The sequence below is a fragment of the Somniosus microcephalus genome, chromosome 3 (assembly GCF_052327205.1).
Source record: "Somniosus microcephalus isolate GS21.2 chromosome 3, FLI_Smic_1.0, whole genome shotgun sequence".
Taxonomy (NCBI): Eukaryota; Metazoa; Chordata; class Chondrichthyes; order Squaliformes; family Somniosidae; genus Somniosus; species Somniosus microcephalus.
In genome coordinates this window covers 263,018,081-263,038,501 of record NC_140989.1, presented here as the reverse complement: position 1 = coordinate 263,038,501, position 20,421 = coordinate 263,018,081, and positions in this window count along the sequence as shown.

The following is a 20,421-nucleotide window of genomic DNA, read 5'->3' as shown; positions in this document are numbered from 1 at the left end:
GCCCACTCGCTCCAGTCTACTTTGGACAGTACTCCTGAACGTTCCAACCCTTCCAGCTCTGCTTCGACGGCTGGTCAGATCGCATAAGGTACCAGTCTGGCCTTAAAAAACTTTGGGCTTGCATTTTCCTCTATTTTAATCGTTGCTGTTATGCCTTTTAGTGTTCCGAGTCCCTCCTGGAACACTTCTTGTGCGTCAGTTAGCATTTTTGACAGTCGTCCAGGTGTGACGTCGTCATCCTTTTTGGCCTCAACCTTCAGTGCCTGTATGGAATGCCAATCTAATTGTATCTTCTGGATCCATTCACGTCCTAGTAGTGGTGGTCCTCCATCTGGCACTACATATAGGTCCATTTTAGGTATTTCCTGGCCTTTGTATATCACTTTCACCCTTATTTTTCCTTTGGGGTAGACTTTTGCCCCGTGTACGTCTTCAAGAAAATCTCTGTAGCTTTCAAGGGTATATGTGAAAATAGCTGCTTGTAGTCCCTTTGGTTTATGACTGTTAGGGCTGACCCTGTGTCCAATTCCATTTTCACTTGGACTCCGTCTATCTTGAGTGTGACCCAGATAGTCTGGTGATCCTCCATTTTGATTACCTTATGTAGTTTCAGACAACCCAGCTCCTTGCTTCCGGAGTCTGTATCACTTTTCTGTTCGTCTGAACTACAGTCCATCACCTTATGTACCTTTTTGTACTTCTCCTGTGGAGATTTCTTGCTGCTGGTTTTCTTCCCTGACCTGCAGACTCTTGCTATGTGTCCTGCTTTTCCACACTGTCTGCACACTTGGTCCTTGAACCAACAATCCTTCTGGTCGTGTGTTGTTCTGCCGCAGCGATAACACTTCCCTGCTCCATATGACATTTCATTGGTGCCATATTCTTGCGGTCTCCGTTGTATCTCTGCAGCGCCCCGTGCGGCTGCTTCATGTGATACTGCCATGCTGAAAGCCTTGTCCAGCTTAAGATCCTTTTCTGATAGAAGCCGTTTCTGGGTTCCTTCACTTTGAAGCCCACACGCAAACTTGTCCCTTAACGTATCTGCTAGTCCCACTCCAAACTGGCAGTGTTTCGATAGCTTGCGCAGTTCCGTTAAGTACTCAGCATTACTTTCGTCCATATGCTGGTTCCTTTTGTGGAACTTAAATCTTTCTGCTATCAGCAGCGGTGTGGGGTTTAAGTGGTCCTGTAGGATTTCCACTATGTTTTCGAAATTCTTATCCACTGGCTTCTCTGGGGTTATTAGGTTTCGCAGTAAGCCATAAGTTTTTGCACCCATGGAATTTAACAAAACCAGTGCTTTCTTAGCATCTGGCACTTCATTCGCCCTGCAGTACACCTCAATGCATTCCACATATGTCGCCCAATCTTCGACTTCATTGTCGAACGCAGTGATACTGCCACCCTTCGGCATCCCTGAGTGTGATTTAACTGTCTAAAATGGCGTCTCCCGCACTCTCCCTTCTTCTCCGTGGCTCAATGGTGTCTCCCGCGCTCTCCCTTCTTCTCCCCGCGGACGCGGTTCAGCCCTTGAGCCCTGGCTGTGCTCTGCGCGTTCTCCTGTGTGCCTTTCCCGTTGCCGTCGCTCGGTCCTGAACCCGGCTGCTGCTTTACCCTCTCTCTCTCTGTTTTGTATTTCCTCGACGCCGCTCGGTTTTCAACCCCCGGCTGCGCCTGTGCGCTTCACCCTCTCTCTTACCCCATCGACGCTGCTCGGCTTTTTCTCTGCCGTCGGTCGGCTCCAGCCGCCGCTGTCCAGGAAGGGTCTGCGCTGTACCTGTTGCCAGTCTGTTGCTGGATCGTCGTGGCTGGGGAACCAAGCCCGGCTCTCAACAGCCTGCCCTGCGATGTTCACTCTCTGCCGGATGACTGGGCGGTTGCTCGTGGTCGACGCCCGTGCTTCTGGCCTCGACTTTCTTCCACCGCCCTCCTGGAGTGAATCCTTGAAGGGAAATGCAGAGTTGCAGGCAGATTCGAATCGACCTCGTCGCCACTGTTGAATCCGTGATTCTTAAAGTATGATGTTTTCCAATAACTACACGGAGGCTGTAACTTAACAATCAACAGGTATTTACTGGAGTAGGGTAGCCTCAAGACTGACAGTACAGAGGCATGCTCAAGGCTTATATACAGGTGTGGTCACTGCCGGTACTACAGTATACAGGAGCTGTAAAAGTAGTTCTCTCTTAAAGGTACATACACTACAGAAGGCTGCTGTGCTAGCACTGAAAACACTTCAGATGACCTTGGAGGATGACCACGATCAGCACTGGGCCTAGAGAACCCGGTTGCAGACTGTTGAATCTTGGCATGAACAGCAGCCGCCTGGGCTGTCTGGTTGTGTGGTACTATCAGGGGTACTAGTGGATTGGCCTGGATCCTTGAAGTCTGCAACCGAGTGCTCTGTAGCAGAATCAGTATGCAACCTCGCCCTCCGGTAAGTTAGCACCTGTGGCGTCCTATTGCCCCTGCCCTAGCCCTTGTGCACTCGTACCCGGTGAGTCACTATGTGCAGATACCTCCTCTAACGTGGCTTCTAAATTCCACATGGTGTCAGTATCTGAGCTGGTGCTTGCAGGAGTCAGAGCGAGTGACGGTGCACCTTCTGGAAGGCTGGGCTCCTCTTCCTCGACTGGCTGGGGAGCATCCACATTCTCAGTCGCTGAAATGAAAGAGAGGGACAAGGGTTAGGTTGTGGTGTAAAGGGAGAGTAGAGAGAAAGAAGTGGGTGTTGAAAGCACCTACAGCTTGTCGTGTAAAGTGTGTGTGGTGAGGGAGAAGTCAGAAGAGGCAAAGAAGATTAGGTTTGAACAAACCCTGCGTGATGTCTCCTCCAGCATTGCGAGTCACCAATGCCTTGACTCTGCCCCTGCCCACGATGGCCCAATGCTTTCTTCGACTAGGGCTAGGGTCAGCGGGTGGGATCTTTCTCCTTTGGTGCCAGCCTGCTACCTAGTGTCATGTGCAACCTTCTCATGCAAGAAAGAAGGAGTGTGTTAGTGAGAGTCTCGTGAGGTGTTTGGAGAATGTGGTTGTCATGATGGAATAGCTGATGGTCTGTGTGTGAGATGTGAGGTGTGGGTAAGTGAGGGTCTTAATAGTGGCAAGTGTGTGAATATGAGGAGAAAGGAGGTGTAGTGAAGAGTGTTGCAGTGATTGTAAGAGAGTGAAGGAACGCGGGAGAGGGGAGAATTGCGAGTGCTGCCAGTGTTCTTACCTTAACAACTCTAGTTAGATCATTGGATTTCTTGCGGCATGGCAGCCATGTCCTGGGTGCAATGCTCTTGGCATTGACATGTTCGCAAATATCTTCCCGCTGTCAGCGAAGTAAATGCCTGGAGGGCTTCCTGTCCCCTGGGGGGGTGGGGGGAAGAGGATGTCCCTCCTCCTCTCCTCTGCCTACACCAGGGCCTCCACGGCAGCATCTTGGTGCCTGCTCACTCACTACCTCCTCCAGCCATTTCTTCAACACAAGTTCTTGCTTAGTGTCTGCAGTCTGAATGCACCTCCCCTTTAAGAGGTGCTAGCTGCCTTTAAATGGCATCAGGGATGCCTGATATCCGCTCCCCCCTTACAGGAGTGCAGCCAATGAGTAGCATGGATAGCTCTGGCTGCACGCCCGCATCATTATAAACCAGCTGGCAGCACAAATATTACATGCTGCCCGAGTCAATACTAACAGGCGTGTGCAGTGTTTCCGGGTGCGATCAAATTTCTAGGTCATAATGTTCTATCAAGAGGACTATCAAATCCATTCCTTTTTTAAAAAAAATAAAAGGCAGTTTCTCAATCTTTCTGAGCATGGCACTTGGAGAATCTTTTCCATTTGTGGCAGGGTATCAGGATGAAACTTCTATTTATAAAAATATAAAAACATACTTTTCAAAGTAGCAGGCCAGACCAGCAACCAGCAGTCAGTTACTATTGAAAGGCCATCTTGTTCATTTGAAACGGTAGAGTTTGTAACTTTTCATAAGACAAATCAATGCATTTTCCCCTCATCATGCTGCCAGGAAGTACAGTCTGAAAAGGGATATAAAGAATGCTTTCAGAGGGGAATCAGAAAAGGAAAGCAAACTGGACTCAATGCAGAAGCATGTGTCAACAGACTGGAAAGCTTAGTAAATCAGGAATTTCTGCTGCGCCATTTCCATAAAAGCTCACCCTTCAGGAAAGAAAAATATTGTATTTATTTAATCGATTCTCTATGCAGATTGTACTGTTCCCCAAGATGGTTTTAAATGTAATTTGGTCATTTGCCGGATACTTTCTTTTCAATGTGAAGGCTGCTCTGTAAAATGATTAATCTTTTCTGCCATCTACAGTGAAGTGCAGGAACATCTTAGAATTCACCTACAGGCTTAAAGCATTGTTTTCACTGTTAACTGGAAAAGACACCACACAATAAAAACTAGAAATCCTGTCACAAAGGCCCCATCCTACTCATGACAGTAACTCACTCTTTGAGTGTGCATCATTAATGCTCGGGACGACTGGATTTACTGAAACAAATGCTATACACCATCATTGAAATTTCACTTCATCCATCATAAAGCCCTGCTGCTTAACTCATGCAATCATCAGGGCTACAGTATATCCTCTTACTGGATGGTTTAGCACCCTCAATTTTTAGCTGCTGCTAAATGTCATTCAATATTTCACAATTTTGCTATCAATCAATAAAGTGATACCTGATACCAGTATGCAGTACTGATCAATACAGCTCACTACACACAGCAGCCCTTGGGAAACAGAAACATTTTGTAAAACATACAGTGCTATAATCTGCAAACATTCGAACGAGTAGCATAAGCTAAATAGAGTTAAAGAAATGTACAGTGTTATACACATTCCTCATTCCCAAGTTGTGATATTTTTAGTGCAGGCATTTTATTGCCGATCTCAAGGGATTTAAGTACTGGCTGCACAAGCTGTTAGCCTTGCCAAGGCATATCTATTATTTTTTTTAAAAGCCTACTGCTTAATAGAGTCAATCAACAACACTTGTACAGGCCGAAGTGTTTAGGCTCTTAGATGACAATTATTTTATGACAACACACTACTGTTGGGCACTAACTTGATTGCTTTTGTTATTGGGGCAATTGTACCCCGTCTCCTCCTAGGTTGCAGAAATTCTGCATCTGTGTGTCTGTATGAGTGTATGCATCTGTGTCTGTGTCTGTGCGTATGTGTGTGTCTGTGTGTGTGTGTCTCTATGTGTGTGTCTGTGTCTGTGCGTATGTGTGTGTCTGTGTGTGTGTGTCTCTGTATGTCTGTGTGTGTGTGTGTGTGTGTGTGTGTGTGTGTGTGTCTGTATTTGTATGTGTGTGTCTCTGTATGTCTGTGTGTGTCTGTATTTGTATGTGTGTGTGTGTGTGTCTGTGTGTGTGTGTGTGTGTCTGTGTTTCTGTCTTTTTGTGTGTGTGTGTGTCTCTATGTGTGTATGTGTGTGTGTGTGTGTATGTGTGTGTGTGTGTGTCTGTGTTTCTGTCTTTTTGTGTGTGTGTGTGTCTCTATGTGTGTATGTGTGTGTGTGTGTGTATGTGTGTGTGTGTGTGTCTGTGTTTCTGTCTTTTTGTGTGTGTGTGTGTGTCTGGCTGGTTGAGGCTGCAAGAAAGTAAGTACGATACACATAATCTTCCTTGTTTGCTGTACCACTTGTACTTGGTTTCTAAAATTAGCTTATTTTCTTCCTGAAAAAAACTGTTTTCAGTAGAACAGTGCAAGCTACACCACAAGTATTTGACAGTGGTACATTTGCAGCTGTAAATGGGAAGTTAACATTTTGCTAACCAAAGTTAAGTCTTTTTTTCTCTCTCCTTTCAGAAACCATTGAACATTCAGAAGTTCTGCTTTTATTGGCACAGTTCTGCCCCAGTACCTGAATTATATTTCTCCAGCTTACCTGAAATGTCACTTCTGCACAGACATGTCAACTCCTTTTTGCATATTAGCTCCAGCTACTCTTTTAAGATGCAACTGGCCTTGCCCATGCTGTTGACATGTCTTATTCCTCCGTGTTCCCGCCTCTATCTTCTCAACTGCTTCTGACCTCAGTCTCTGCCACTAATAACCACATCCTCTCTAATCCTCCATTTCACCATTTCTTGCCAAAAAATACTGCTCCTCCACCCAGTCAAAAGAATTAGTTCTCTGCTGATGTTATACACAGATTTTAATGCATTAACAGCTGACTTCCTTGCAAGTTTGACACATTCTGCAGGTAAAATGGATTTCTCATAAGATAAAGCTCAATTTGAGAAATTTCTCCTTTGATAAATTCACGTTATTTTGCTCATTGAGCCTGGGATACACAAACAGTTCCCAGGCTAGGTGACACAGTTCTTGGGCCACCAGTTTAAACAGATTAGAAAAATGAACACCATGAAGTCATTAGAAAATCCAAAGTCACAACATAATTGTTAATTGAGAATTAGATACTTTAACAGTGTAGAAAAATCAGGGACAACATATGAGGCTAAATTGTCATTTCTTTCCCCATTTGTGTTTGACATAAGTGATGCACAAGCTTCATTGCACACCCTTTGATATTACATAGAAACATAGAAACATAGAAGATAGGAGCAGGAGTAGGCCATTCGGCCCCTCGAGCCTGCTCCGCCATTCAATGAGATCATGGCTGATCATCCAAATTCAGTACCCTGTCCCTGCTTTCTCCCCATATCCCTTGATCCCTTTAGCCTTAATAAATATATCTAACTCCTTCTTGAATATATTTAATGAATTGGCCTCCACTGCCTTCTGTGGTAGAGAATTCTACAGGTTCACCACTCTCTGGGTGAAGAAATTCCTCCTCATCTCTGTCCTAAATGGCTTACCCCTTATCCTTAGACTGTGATCCCTGGTTCTGGACTCCCCGGCAATCGGGAACATCCTTCCTGCAGCTAGTCTGTCTAGTCCTGTTAGAATTTTATAAGTTTCAATGAGATCCCCTCTCATTCTTCTAAACTCCAGTGAGTATAAGCCCAATTGACCCAATCTCTCCTCATACGTAATTCCTGCCATCCCAGGTATCAGTCTGGTGAATCTTCGCTGCACTCCCTCCATGGCAAGAACATCCTTCCTCAGATAAGGCGACCAAAACTGCACACAATACTCAAGATGCGGTCTCACCAAGGCCCTGTACAACTGCAGCAAGACATCCTTGTTCCTGTACTCGAACCCTCTCGCTACGAAGGCCAACATACCATTTGCCTTCCTAACCACCTGCTGCACCTGCATGCTTACCTTCAGCGACTGGTGCACAAGGACACCCAGGTCTCGTTGCACTTCCCCTTCCCCCAATCTATTGCCATTCAGATAATAATCTGCCTTCCTGTTTTTGCCACCAAAGTGGATTCTATTAAACAGTTGATAACATTGGGTTAAAAACACAGATGTATTAAAAAGGCTACTATTTTAAATGTTTGGCCAACTTCCCCACCACTCACCCCCATTTGTTTGAATATATACAATTATATAAATCTTGTATTCACCCCTGACTGATCCCTGAAGGATATAGCTGCCAGACTGGACCTGCATCAGGTGGTGAGGGAACCAACACAAGGAAGTGACCAATCTGCCTGCCTCGGACAACCAACCAATCAGCCAACGTTCCAGACTCCTCCATCACCATCCCTGGGTAAGTCCTGTCCCACCGGCAGGACAGACCCACCAGAGGTGGCGGCACTGTGGTATACAGTCGGGAGGGAGTGGTCCTGGGAGTCCTCAACATTGACTCCAGACCACATGAAGTTTCATGGTATCAGGTCAATTATGGGCAAGGAAACCTTCCTGCTGATTTGCACCTACCGCCCTCCCTCAGCTGATGAATCAGTACTCCTCCATGTTGAACACCACTTGGAAGAAGTACTGAGGGTAGCAAAGGCACAGAATGTACTCTGGGTGGGGGACTTCAATGTCCATCACCAAGAGTGGCTCGGTAGCACCACTACTGACCGAGCTGGCTGAGTCCTGTAGGGCATAGCTGCCAGACTAGGCTTACAGCAGGTGGTAAGAGAACCAACGCGAGGGAAAAACCTACCTGATCTTGTCCTCATCAATTAATCTGTCGCTGATGCATCTGTTCATGACTGTATTGGTAGGTGTGACCACCACAGTCCTTGTGGAGACAAAGTCCTGTCTTCACACTGAGGACACCCTCCATTGTGTTGTGTGGCACTACCACCGTGATAAATGCCATGGTGTGGAGATGCCGGAGTTGGACTGTGGTGGACAAATGTAAGAAGTCACACAACACCAGGTTATAGTCCAACAGTTTTATTTGAAATCACAAGCTTTTGGAGCAGCGCTCCGAAAGCCTGTGATTTCAAATAAAGCTGTTGGACTATAACCTGGTGTTGTGTGACTTCTTACAACCGTGATAAATGGGATAGATTAAGAACAGATCGAGCAGCTCAAAACTGGACATCCATGAGGCGCTGTGGGCCATCAGCAACAGCGGAATTTTATTCCACCACAATCTGTAACCTCATGGCTCGGCATATCCCTCACTCTACCATTACCATCAAGCCAGGCAATCAACCCTGGTTCAATGAGGAGTGTAAAAGAGCATGCTAGGAGCAGCACCAGGTGTACCTAAAAATGAGGTGCCAACCTGGGGAAGCTGCAACACATGACTACATGCATGCTAAACAACAGAAGCAATATGCTATAGACAAAGCTAAATGATCCCATAACCAATGAATCAGATCAAAGCTCCGCAGTCCTGCCACATCCAGTCATGAATGGTTGAGGACAAATAAACAACTAACGGGAGGAGGCGGATTCATGAACATCCCTATCCTCAGTGATAACGGAGCCCAGCAAGTGAATGTAAAAGATAAGGCTGAAGTGTTCGCAACCATCTTCAACCAGAAGTGTTGAGTGGCCAGTTACCGCACCATCAGCCTACTCTCAATCATCAGCAAAGTGATTGAAGGTGTCATCGACAGTGCTATCAAGCAGCACTTACTCACCAATAACCTGCTCACCGATGCTGAGTTTGGGTTCTGCCAGGACCACTCACCTCCTGACCTCATTACAGCCTTGGTCTAAGCATGAACAAAAGAGCTGAATTCCAGTGAGGTGAGAGTGACTGCCCTTGACATCAAGGCATCATTTGACTGAGTGTAGCAACAAGGAGCCCCAGTAAAACTGAAGTCAATGGGAATCAGGGGTAAACTCTCCACTGACTGGAGTCATACGAAGCACAAAGGATATTGGTTGTGGTTATTGGTGGCCAACGATCTCAGCCCCAGGACGTCGCTGCTGGAGTTTCTCAGGCAGTGTTCTAGGCCCAATTATCTTTAGCTCCTTCATTACTGTGCAGTTCCATTCTCAACTCCTCAGATAATGAAGCAGTCCATGCCCACATGCAACAAGACCTGGACAACATTCAGGCTTGGGCTGTTAAGTGGCAAGTAATATGCGCACCACACAAGTGCCAGGCAATGACCATCTCCACAAGAGAGAATCTAACTACTTGTACCCTTGACATTCAATGGTATTACCGTCATCAAATCTCCCACCATCAACATCCTGGGGGTCACCATTGACCAGAAACTTAACTGGACCAACCACATAAATGCTGTGACTAGTAGAGCAGGTCAGAGGCTGGGTATTCTGCGGTAACTGACTCATCTCCTGACTCCCCAAAGCCTTTCCACCACCTACAAGGCACAAGTTAGGAATGCGATGGAATACTCTCCACTTGCCTGAATGAGTGCAGCTCCAACAACACTCAAGAAGCTCGACACCATACAGGACAAAGCAGCCCGCTTGATCAGCACCCCATCCACCACCTTAAACATTCACTCCCTCCACCACCGACGCACCATGGCTGCAGTGTGTACCATCTACATGAAGCACTGCAGCAACTTGCCAAGGCTTCTTCGACTGCACCTCCCAAACTTGTGACCTCTGCCACTTAGAAGGACAATGGCAGCAGGCGCATGGGAACACCACCATCTCCAATTTCCCCGCCAAGTCACACACACCATCCTGACTTGGAAGTATACCGCCGATCCTTCATTGTCACTTGGTTAAAATCCTGGAACTCTCTCCCTAACAGCACTGTGGGAGTACCTTCACCACTCAGACTGCAGCGATTCAAGAAGGTGGCTCACCACCACCTTCTCAAGGGCAATTAGGGATGGGCAATAAATGCTGGCCTTGCCATTGATGCCCACATCCCATAAACAATTTTTTTTTTTTAAATGGCGATGCTTTTGAAGCTTAGGGAGAGATGGCTAATAGGAGGACAGAAAGCAAGAAAGAAAAATTGATTAATGATTAGATAATCTTTTTTTTTAGTGATATTGGTTGAGGGATTAATGTTGGTCAGGACACTATGAGAACTCCCTTGCGTTTCTTTGAATAGTGCCATGGGATCCTTTACGTCCACCTGAGAGGGCAAACAGGGCCTCAGTTTTATGTCTCATATGAAAGATGACACCTCTGGCAGTTCAGGAGTCCCTCAGTGCTGCGCTGAGATTATCAACCTAGGTTACATGCTCAAGTCTCAAAGGTGGGACTTGAACCCACAAAGGTGAGAGTACAACCATTCAGCCAAGCCTTGGTTGAATAGATGGGATTTTGAAAATGTTTTCAAAGGTAGAGAGAGACGTGGGGAGCTAGAGAGGTTAGGGAGGGAATTGCAGAGTTTAGGGCCTAGGTAGATGAAAGTACGGCCGGCAATGGTGGAGCAATTAAAATAGGGGATGCACAAGAGGCCAGAATTGGAGCAGCACAGAGATCTTGAACGGTTGTAGGGCAGGAGGAGGTTACAGAGATAGGGAGGGGCGAGGCCATTGAAGGATTTACAAACAAGGATGAGCAATTTAAAATTGAGGCGTTGCTGGAGCGGGAGCCAATACAGGCCAGCAAGCACAGGGGTCATGGGTGAACGGGATTTGGCGCAAGTTAGGATACGGGTAGTAGAGGCATGAAGATAAGGATTTTAAATTTCATACATTGGGAAACAGGGAGCCAAGTTAGGTCAGCAAGGGTAGGAGTGACAAGCAAGTGGAATGTAGGGCAGGAAGAAATTCGGGCAGCTGCACTTTGGATAAGTTGGCATTTATGATGGGTAGAGACTGGGAGGTCAGCAAGGAGAGGGTTGGTCGGCAAATGTTTGGTGGTGAAAGCGTGACTGTGTCAGAAAAAACATGACAGTCAAAGGAGGTAAATATTCAAGAACAGAAAGTGTCGCAGACTCAAGACTTTTAAGAATATGGATATATGTATTCACAACACTGAGCAAAACAAATTTCAAAAATGTTGTATTTTTAGGATGGGTAGCTCATCAAATGAAACTTCAAAGGTACTTTAGAATATTAATCGCTCTGTTACTTCCACATACACTGCCTACATTGAATAGATTAATCTTTAGTAATAATGCCCTTTATTGGCACATAGTATATTTTTTTAATTCCTTCCTGGGATGTGGGCGTCAGTGGCAAGGCCAGCATTTATTGCCCATCCCTAGTTGCCCTTGAGAAGGTGGTGATGAGCCGCCTTCTTGAATCGCTGCATTCCGTGTGGTGACAGTACTCCCATAGTGCTGTTGGGGAGGGAGTTCCAGGATTTTGACCCAGTGATGATGAAGGAATGGCGATATATTTCAAAATCAGGATGGTGTGCAACTTGGAAGGGAACTTACAGGTGATGGTGTTCCCATATGCCTGCTACCCTTGTCCTTCTAAGTGGTAGAGATCGTGGGTTTGGGAGGTGCTGCTGAAGAAGCCTTGGGGATTGCTGCAGTCCATCTTGCAGATGGTACACGCTGCAGCCACGGAGCACTGGTGGTGGAGGGAGTGAATGTTGTAAGGGGTCGTTTTAACGAGCTTATGGTGTGCTAGATCGGTTTTGATTTCGCACTGCTCGTGAGCGGTTCCGAAGCGCTCCCCCCTCACCGGTTCTAGACACTGGGCTTATTGCCAGACAACCTTGATGTGTGGCCCAACTTGTGACTCGGAAGACAAATGGATCAGGTGAGACAAGGTGAGTTTTAAATCAGAAATATCTTTATTTTCAAGGAGAATAAACACAGAGAATGCAAGAATCAATTTAGACAAAAATCATTAGCACGTCTCCCAATGGGAACTAAAATTTAACACACAAGGAATAACTTTGACTATCTTAAATCATACAACAATTCTTAATCAGCGGTATACTAAAACGGGGGTGGGAAAAGCGCACGGACACATCGAGGGATAAATCACCCTCCTGAATTACAAAACCCTTAATGTTACAAACCCTCCCGTTGCTAAAATATACCTCAACTATGTCAGTTGGGTAGAGTTGGGCCTTTATGCTCACCAGAATTTAAAAACCCTCCTGGACCTTGGTACTCCTTGTTACGTCCGGGATCTCCAATCTTCCTTATGGGACCGGCTCCTGGACCCGCTCTCCTGCACAAACTTGGAAGTCCTCCGAACTCCTCGAGCCGTCTACTCTTCCACACGGTCTTCGAACTCCTGATGGTATCTGGACTTGGACTTCACTGCTTCTGGTGAATCTTGTGGATCTGTCTGAGTCTGGCTGAATCTCCTCCTGCACAATCTTGAAAGTCCTCCGAACTCCTCGAACTGTCTCCTCTCCACTCGGCCTTCGAACTCCTGATGGTCTTGGATCTGGACTGAACTTCTGAATCTGCTCTCCTGCACAATCTTGTGGGTCCTCCTCACTCTGTCCTTGACCTCGTGTCTGTGTGAATCTGTGATGGATCTGTCTGAATCTCACTGAATGAATGTATGCTGTCGATTTTCCCTCAACAGTTATACTGTTTCCTTGCCCTTATCTCGGCGCCAAATCAGGGGTTTTCTTTTGTCAAGGTAATGGGCAGGCTGCTTTGACAAAAGCAAGTACTTTATTTTAATGTCTTGTAAATGAAACTGATGGGATCTGTCCTGTGTCCCTCTGAGTTTGGTACAGATAATGTTTTTTTTTTCTGTGCTCAGCGATTTCAGAGATGGGTTTGTGTTTTGCTAGCAATTAGCGCACCTCCAGGTGCAAATACTTTTGTTTACGAGTTTGTTACTGCTGTAACCATATTATCATATCAATAGCAGTAAGTTCTGGAATCTTCTAATCGGTGATGACTCAGGCTGCTGTAAGATACTGCTGGTGTGTCCTTTTGAACTGAGCCATGAGAACTGCCAACTCCATCTTGTGTTCTCACAATGTGGCCATTTCAGGGGTTTTACCAATCTAGACTGTATTTTCTGGATTTTGCGAATCCTACAATGTTTAAGGTGGTGGATGGAGTGCCAATCAAGCGGCTGCTTTGTCGTGGATGGTGTCGAGCTTCTTGAGTGTTGTTGGAGCACTCATCCAGGCAAGTTGAGAGTATTCCATCGCACTCCTGAATTGTGCCTTGTAGATGGTGGAAAGGCTCTGGGGGGTCAGGAGGTGAGAGACTCGCCACAGAATAGCCTGCCTCTGACCCACTCTTGTTGCCAGAGTATTTATGTGGCTGGTTCAATTAAGTTTCTTGTCAATGGTGACCCCCAGAATGTTGATGGTGGGGGATTCAGTGATGGTAATGCCATTGAATGTCAAGGGGAGGTGGTTAGACTCTCGCTTGTTGGAGATAGTGCATTCGCACCCGTACGACCAGATTTAGGAACAGCTTCTTTCCCAGGGCTGTCATCCTACTGAACTCCACAAATAAACACTAAAGCCTGCACATCTGCCGATGCACTTTATTCACTTTATTATGGTCATATTTATGCTAATATATATGTACAACTGTATGTTGAAATGTTTAAGTGTCCTAATCCAAATTGTACACTCTCGGGAGCCGCAAGCCTACATTTTGTTGTACTGCACTTGTGCACTAACAATGACAATAAAAGTTGATTTGATTTGATTTGATTTGATTTGATTTGATTGTCATTGCCTGGCACTTGTGTGTTGTAAATGTTACTTGCCACTTAGCAGCCCAAGCCTGAATGTCGTCTAGGTCTTGTTGCATGCGGGCATGGACTGCTTCATTTTCTGAGGAGTTGCGAATGGAACTGAACACTGTACAGTCATCAGCAAACATCCCTATATCTGACCTTATGATGGAGGGAAGGTCATTGATGAAGCAGCTGAAGATGGTTGGGCCTAGGACACGGCCCTGAGGAACTCCTGCAGCGATGTTCTGGCCTGAGATAATTGATCTCCAACAACCACAACCATCTTTCTTTGTGCTAGGTATGACTCCAGCCAGTGGAGCGTTTTCCCCATGATTCCCATTGACTTCAGTTTTACTAGGGCTCCTTGGTGCCACACTCAGTCAAATGCTGCCTTGATGTCAGGGGCAGTCACTCTCACCTCCCCTCTGGAATTCAGCTGCTTTGTCCATGTTTGGACCAAGGCTGTAATAAGGTCTGGAGCCAAGTGGTCCTGGCGGAACCCAAACTAAGCAGGTTATTGGTGAGTAAGTGCCGCTTGATATCACTGTTGACGACATCTTCCATCACTTTGCTGATGATTGAGACTAGACTGATGGGGCGGTAAGTGGCCGGATTGGATTTGTCCTGCTTTTTGTGGACAGGACATACCTGGGCAGTTTTCCACATTGTCGGATAGATGCCAGTGTTGTAGCTGCACTGGAGCAGGTTGGCTAGAGGCGCAACTTGTTCTGGAGCACAAGTCTTCAGCACGACAGCCGGGATATTGTCGGGGCCCATAGCTTTTACTGTATCACGTGGAGTGTATCAAATTGGTTGAAGGCTGACTTCTGTGATGGTGGGGACCTCAGAAGGAGGCTGATATGGATCACCTACTCGGCACTTCTGGCCGAAGATGGTTGCAAATGCTTCAGCCTTGCCTTTTGCACTCTCATGCTAGGCTCTGCCATCATTGAGCTTGGGGATATTCATGGAGCCTCCTCCTCCAGTTAGTTGTTAATGGTTGTGGCAGGACTGCAGAGCATTGATCTGATCTGCTGATTGTGGGATTGCTTAGCTCTGTTTATAGCATGCTGCTTCCTCTGTTTAGCATGCATGTAGTCCTGTGTTGCAGCTTCCCCAGGTTGGTACCTCATTTTTAGGTACGCCTGGTGCTGCTCCTGGCATGCTCTTCTGCACTCCTCATTGAACCAGGGTTGATCTCCTGGCTTGATGGTAGAGTGAGGGATATGCTGGGCCATAAGGTTACAGATTATGGTGGAACACAGTTCTGCTGCTGCTGATGGCCCACAGTGCCTCATGGATGCCCAGTTTTGAGCTGTTAGATCTGTTTTGAATCTATCCCATTTAGCACAGTGGTAGTGCCACACAACATGATGGATGGTGTCCTCAGTGTGAAGATGGGACATCGTCTCCACAAGAACTGTGTGGTGGTCATGGACAAATGCATCCCTCGTGTTGGTTCTCTCACCACCTGCTGCAGGCCCAGTCTGGCAGCTATGTCCTTCAGGACTTGGCTAGTAGTGGTGCTACTGAGCCACTCTTGGTGATGGGCATTGAAGTCCCCCACCCAGAGTACATTCTGTGCCCTTGCTACCCTCGGTGCTTCTTCCAAGTGGTGTTCAACATGGAGTGGTGATTCATCAGCTGAGGGAGGGCAGTAGGTGATAATGAGCAGGAGGTTTCCTTGCCCATGCTTGACCTGAAGCCATGAGACTACATGGGATCCAGAGTCAATGTTGAGAACTCCCAGGGCCACTCTCTGTTGACTGTATACCACTGTGCAACCACCTCTGGTGGGTCTGTCCTGCCGGTGGGAACAGGACTTGCCCAGGTATGGTAATGGAGGAGTTTGGGACATTGGCTGAAAGGTATGATTCTGTGAGTATGACTATGTCAGGCTGTTGCTTGACTAGTCTGTGGGACAGCTCTCCCAATGTTGGCACAAGTCCCCAGATGTTAGTGAGGGGGACTTTGCAGGGTCGACTGTGAAGGGTGTGCTGTTACAATAGCAAAATACTGCAGATGCTGGAAATCTGAAATAACAACAGAAAATGCTGGGAACACTCAGCAGGTCAGGCAGCATTGTGGAGAGAGAAACAGAGTTAATGGGGTCGATTTTCCTGAAGCTGTCGGGAAGAAGGCGGGACTACAATTTTCGGGTTTTAGACCCGCCTGCTTCGACATCCGGCCAATCCGTGCGATTTTCCCTTGATTGACCTTGTTGAGCCTGCCCAGCGGGCTCAGCAGGCCAATTGAGGGCCACCCGGCAATAGGTGACGTCACAGACTGCAATTTCATCTGTCACGAGTTCTTGACAGATGAAATATCAGTGTTTCACAGCTGTTTGAAGCTGTGAAACACTGACAGTCCAAGTTCTAACATGAGTTCTTCTGCACAGACTCAGTTAGAACTCACACCGGAACTCAAAGCTGAAGGCTGTCACTTTTCACAGATCGCAGCCGTTCAGCTTTCAGTGTCGGCTGAGTGATGGGCTCCCGACGGCTACATGAAGAAAGGCTGTTAAGGTAAGTACAGGTAAGTAAAAGTTCGTTACACATTTTAGACATACCAAACACACTTACCTTTGCAGTCATGCACCCATCACTCACCTGAACACCGACAACGCGACCCCTCCAACTCCTTCAACCCGACGGCCCGCCTGCTCTAACCTGGCGTGGTTTGGAGCCATCAGGAATCCCATACGAAACCCCTCAAAATAGGGATTAGGCTAAAAACTGCCAGTTAACTACCTGTTAACAGGCAGTTAATTGGCACTAATCCCTTCCCGCCTGGTTTCGGCGGATCCCAGTGTGGGGCGGGTACCCGCCGCCTCTGAAAGTTGCGAGGAGCGTGATTTTGGGCGGGATGGTGTTGGGACCCCCGAATTCGGGATTTCCCCCGCCCAAAATGCCTGAAACCCCGCCTGACGGCTCCACGAAAATCGACCCCAATGTTTCAGGTCGATGACTCTTTGTCAGAACTAGAAAAGTTTTGAGCAGTAACAGGTTTTTAAGCAAGTGTGGAGCAGGGACAGGGAGGTGGGGAGGAAAGAACAAAGGGAAGGTCTGTGATAGGATGGAAGGCAGGAGAGATTAAAAGACAAAAGGGATGACGGTGCAAGGCAAAAGGAGATGGTAATGGGGCAAGTTAAGAAACAAAAGATGACTCTAGATGAGGTGTAAATGGTGATGGCAGAATTATCAATAGCTGCCATGTGAGAACAAAAAGGGAAAAAAAAATAGGGGTCGAAGTAATAGTCTAAAATTGTTGAACTTGATGTTGAGTCCAGAAGGCTGTAAAGTGCCTAATCGAAAGGTGAGGTGCTGCTCCTCGAGCTTACGTTAAGCTTCGTTGGAACAGTGTAAGAGGCCGAGGACAGAGAGGTCAGAGTGGGAGTGGAGCGGAGAATTAAAATGACAGGTGACCAGAAGCTCGGGGTCACCCTTATGGACTGAACACGCTGTTGTCGTGTCTAAAGCCGGTACCTAGGTCGATGCCAGTTTTATTCTTATTATTGTTTCTCATAGCAGTTTGTTACAACCGAGTGGTCATTTCAGAGGGCAGTTAAGAGTCAACCACATTGCTGTGGGTCTGGAGTCACATATAGGCCAGACCAGGACATTAGTGAACCAGATGGGTTTTTACGAAAATCCGATAGTTTCATGGTCACCATTACAGATAGTAGCTTTTTATCCAGATTTATTTATTAACTGAATTTAAATTCCCCAGTTCCCATGGCGGGATTATGAACTCACGCTTCTGGATCATTAGTCCAGGCCTCTGGATTACTCTTCTCCTTCTTAGGCAGTTCCTTGGAACCAAGGATGACTTACTTCCACACTAAAAATGAGCTCTCAGGTGACTGATTAGTCCAATGCAGGACCTACAGTCTCTGTCACAGGTGGGGCAGACGGTGGTTGAAGGGGCGGGTGGGTGGGGTGCTTGGGTTGACATGCGCTCCTTCTGCTGTTTGTGCTTGGCTTCCGCTTGCTCCCGGCGAAGAGGCTCAAGGTGTTCGGCGCCTTCCCGGATGCTTCTCCTCCGCTTTGTGCGGTCTTGGGCCAAGGATTCCCAGGTGTCGGTGGGGATGTTGCACTTTTTCAAGGAGGCTTTGAGGGTGTTCTTGAAGCATTTCCTTTGCCCACCTGGGGCTCTCTTGCCGTGTCGGAGCTCCCAGTAGAGCACTTGTTTTGGGAGTCTTGTATCGGGCATGCGGACGATGTGGCCCGTCCATCGGAGCTGATCGAGCATGGTCAAAGCTTCAATGCTGGGGATGTTGGCCTAAGCGAGAACACTGACGTTGGTGCGCCTATTCTGCCAATGGATTTGCAGGATCTTGCGGAGGCTGCTTTGGTGGTACCTCTCCAGTGCTTTGAGGTGCCTGCTGTACATGGTCCATGTCTCTGAGGCATACAGCAGGGCAGGTATCACTACTGCTCTGTAGACCATGAGCTACCGAAATTCCACCAGAATGTCTCCTGCCCCACAAGAGGGGAGAACACACTGGATCAAGTCTACACGAGCATTGTAGACACTTATAAGGCCATTCCCTGCCCCCACCTTGGGAAGTCTGACCTCCTCTCCCTGTTTCTAGCCCCGGCATACAAACCGCTCATCAAAAGAGGGAGAACATCAGTGAGAGCAGTGAAAGTATGGCCAGAGGGGGCAGTATCGGAGCTACAGGATTGCTTCGAACGCACTGATTGGGGCATGTTTGCCCATAATGACATCGAGGAATACGCATCCACAGTGCTATTCTACATCAACAGCTGCGTCGAGGTCGTCACGACCCATAAAAATATCAGGACATACCCCAACCAGAAACCCTGGATGAACGGAGAGGTCCGCTCACTGTTGAAAGCACGCGACGCAGCATTTAAATCTGGCGACGCGGCGGCTTACAGTGCAGCTAGGACCAACCTAAAAAAGAGTATCAGGACTGCCAAAAGGAAACAGACACTGCGGATAGAGGATCACTTCCGCAACAACTCGGACCCCCGGCGCATGTGGCAAGGCATCCAGTCCATCACTGACTACAAGGGCAAAAACACCAGCCCCCCGGTTAGCGATGCCTCCCTCCCGGAGGAGCTTAACAACTTCTACGCTCGCTTCGACAGGGACAACAGGGAGATGGCTACCAAAGCCTTGCCACCCCCGGAAGAACAGGTGCTCACTCTGTCGACCTCTGACGTAAGGGGTGTTCTACGCGGAGTGAACACACGAAAGGCTGCTGGACCGGATAGCATCCCTGGACGGGTACTCAAGGAATGTGCCGATCAGCTGGCTGATGTCTTCACCGCCATCTTCAATCTGGCCCAGGCAGTAGTCCCTACATGCTTCAAGACCGCTACCATTATTCCTGTGCCAAAGCAAACGGCTGTGACGTGCCTGAACGACTATCGACCTGTCGCACTCACACCCATCATAATGAAGTGTTTCGAGAGACTGGTCTTAGCCCACATCAAAGCCAGTGTTCCTGCCTCTCTTGACCAACACCAGTTTGCCTATCGTGCAAACAGATCAACGGAGGATGCAATCACAACTGCTCTACACTCGGCACTGAATCACCTAGATGGTAAGGAGACCTACATCAGAATGCTGTTCATAGACTACAGCTCAGCATTCAACACTATCGTCCCCAACAAGCTGGCCACCAAACTCCAAACTCTTGGCCTGAACACTTCCCTCTGCAACTGGACCCTGGACTTCCTAACAAACAAACCCCAGTCTGTCAAATTAGGTAACCACACCTCCCCCCCCCTGACCCTGAACATGGGGGCCCCACAAGGATGTGTGCTGAGCCCCCTCCTCTACTCCCTCTTCACCCACGACTGTGTGGCTGTTCATGGTTCCAACACCATCATCAAGTTTGTGGATGATACCACGGTAGTAGGCCAGATCACCAACAACGATGAGTCAGCCTACAGGGAGGAGGTCCAGCATCTCGTGAAGTGGTGCGCCGATAACAACCTGGCCCTTAACATCAAGAAAACCAAAGAAATCATTGTGGACTTCAGGAAGTCCAAAGGCGGAAGTCACACCCCCATCCACATCAATGGGGCTGTGGTGGAAAGGGTGGACAGCTTTAAGTTCCTCGGAGTCCACATCACGGAAGACCTCTCCCGGTCCCTCAATACCTCCTCTCTGGTGAAGAAGGCCCAGCAGCGCCTATATTTCCTAAGGAGGCTGAAGGGATGTAACCTGTCACCCCTGATCCTCTCTAACTTTTACCGCTGCACTATAGAGAGCATCCTGACAAACTGTATCACAGTATGGTATGGCAGCTGTAGCTACTTTGACCGGAAAGCCCTGCAGCGGGTAGTCAAAACTGCCCAATGCATTACCGGCACCCGGCTACCGACCATAGAGCACATATACCAGAAACGCTGTCTACGGAGGTCACAGTCCATCATCAAAGACCCTACCCACCCCAGCCACAGTCTGTTCGCCCTCCTGCCATCTGGGAGATGCTACAGATGCATTCGCACCCGTACGACCAGATTTAGGAACAGCTTCT